Raw genomic sequence first — 2875 nt, forward strand, 5'->3', positions numbered from 1 at the left:
GACTCCATTCATCAGCCAACTGCGACAGCACGCCATCGGGTGACTTTACGACATGCATATTTATGGGGTGCTAGATGGTCGAATGGCTAACACTCTATTAGGCCCGTGTTCCAGCTGGCTTACACACTTTCGGAAACCAAATGCAACTATTTTATCTATAATTCCATAAGGGAAGGCTTATTTAAGGATGAATATATAGAACAATATTTGGTTGCTTTCAGTAGATAACAATTTAGTGACAAAGTGGCGAAAGAAAACGTTTTCGAAAATGCCTAATTTCGCTTTTGAAAACCCAGATAATGCTACATTGGATTCCCGCTGAGTTTTTGTGTGTTAAAATAGTAACAAAGTACAATACCCCAATCAGCAGCAAGATATGTAGATAGTATTGAACTGAAGTGAGTAATGTGACTCCCGCTTCCGTTACGTTGCGAACGTTACGAATCCCGTCAAGAAATCGTGGTAACCCTCGTCAGAGCGTGTGACCCACATACGGAGACCACAAGTCATGGTCATGGCGACAAAACCTCTCCCAACGGTAAGTGGACAACGGAAACCTGCCTCCTCCAGCCAGCCGCCCCTTTTGGCCATGGCTCTAACTGTTTATCTAGCGGATTGATTTTACCCTCTTCCTCTTGAGATGCTGACCAAAGCCTCCCACTTTTCTTTTCTGGTTCGCAGGTTAGGCTAAGTTGGGTACCTCAAAATCAAATGTATCTTTGGGATCTCCGCTGGTTCTAATTGTTCGAGATGACAATGCAGATTGGGTTGCTAACGGTAACAGCACGCACACTCCAATCAGAAACAGAAACAGAAACCAGCACAGAAACTGAAACAGAGAGCAGAAGAACGAACCGCGTCCAACTGGAAACCAATTGGCATTTCAATCACGCATCAATCTGGCACGTTTTTATGATGCAGATCACAAGGCGAAGCGAACGGGGCTAAAACAGCCACATTGGCCACATCATGATCATGATCATGTTTCTCGCATTTTTCCCCTGTATTTTTCCTGATTTTTTTGCAGAACGAGGATGACGAACTGCTGCAGTCAGTCAGTCAGTTGAAGCTGCTGAGTGCTCCTTTTTGAGAAAAAAATTAAATTTTTACTGGTCGGTTAAGTTTTCGTTACATTTCGTGGATTGTTATAAATTTCATTGATAATTGCCATATATTGATGGCATGATTATGTGCATGATTGTCTGATTGTTACTGTTTCGTTTGCTTTTGCTTTGGTTTCTACGTGCGTGGCATATGTTGCACGGCGAAAATTTCTCATTTTCTGCACTGATCTTTCCCCTCACCCCGTTTCGTTTCGTGCTCTTAAAATTGTTTTCGACGAAAATTGTTGCACGAACCGAAAGGCAGCAGAGGTGGAGATATCAATATGGATATCTGTATAAATGTATATCTGTATGGTCTTGCCACCAGCATTCCTACATACATTTGCTGCCATGTAAGTTGGTTCTTATTAGCCATATATAGGTCAGCAGCCTCAGTTGCATGCCTCTTGATTGAGTTGCAAGAAATGAATTTCATCTGCAGATAATTCGCATTTTTATGATCAAATTAAGTCGGCTCCTGCAATTGTTTCTTCAATTGCGACCGCCAAGCCATATACCCACATGGGTGAGCCAATCGCTATCCACTGATTTGAGACATAAATCTGCCTTTCCTATTTATTTATACCACACAGTTATAGAGCTTTAGACATTTCACTGCAATTTAACCAAGCCAAGGTTCCCATGCCTCTCCACTTCATGTTAATCATTCTGTCTATCTTTCTGTGTCTTTTTGGCTCATAAATTGCGGCAGCAAAAAAACGTAGAGATTATTCCCATAGGGAACCACTGTCAGGGGACAATGTTTGGAAAGTCGAGCTCCACAAGACTGGCCTCCGAAAATGGCTTAATAGTTAAATTTAATGCTCGGCCATAACTAAAAGCTCAGGCTCAAGACAAACTGCCGTTCAATATGCAAATTTGGCCAAAACGGAGAGAGGCAGTAGCTGGATCCACAGCCAAGTTTCCTCCTTTTCGATGTGCGGATTTCCTGGGATTGTTAAACAAGTCTTGTGCTAGTCACAAGTTCTTATCAGCTGCCTCGGCGGAGGCTATCAAAAATAATTGACAACTAAATGGACCATACAAAAGTCAGGGAATGGCGTGAAAAAGAGGCATTCAATGGGGCCGAGAAAATGGTCATTTGACAAAATCGTTAGCCCTGATAAGATACCACTCAACTGGCCTTTCTGTGTGGGTCTATCTTCATTTATTTTTCAGTTTTTCTGCCTTTCTGTGTGGGCTGCTGGTCGGGTCTCCCTGATTTGGTCATTGGTAAGTGCTCGCTGCTCGAATCTGGCCCGAGTTTGGTTCGCGTTCGAGTTCGTTGCCTGAGTCTTTTGTTTCGACGCATTTCGTGTGTGCGCCGGGCCGTGATTCATTGACCGGGCTGAGAGAGGCAGAGGCGACTGGCACGACCACCGCAATTACATCCGGTAATTTAATGTAATTTTATATTTCGTTTCAATCGCATGCGAGGCACAGCGACTAAAAATAAATGCAAACCTGAATCACTTGTTCGAGCAACAACTACTACTACTGCTACGACTACTGGTTGTGAGATTTTTGTCAACATTCTCGACCAACGTGATTTCGTTAATTAACATTAGCATTTAAATAATGGCCACGACGTGCATCATCAGTTGATAAGACTGGATTTGGATAACTAACTAAACAGACCTTTCGAAGGCCAAGTCGCTTTCTGGCGGCTTCGTTTGATGGCCCATGATTGATTACTCAATTTTCCTGTCAATCTGCCGGCAACTCACAAATTTGTCAACACACTCAAGTTCACTTTGCCCAAAAATCTCCAC

Source organism: Drosophila teissieri, chromosome 2L (genome assembly GCF_016746235.2).
Source record: "Drosophila teissieri strain GT53w chromosome 2L, Prin_Dtei_1.1, whole genome shotgun sequence".
NCBI lineage: Eukaryota > Metazoa > Arthropoda > Insecta > Diptera > Drosophilidae > Drosophila > Drosophila teissieri.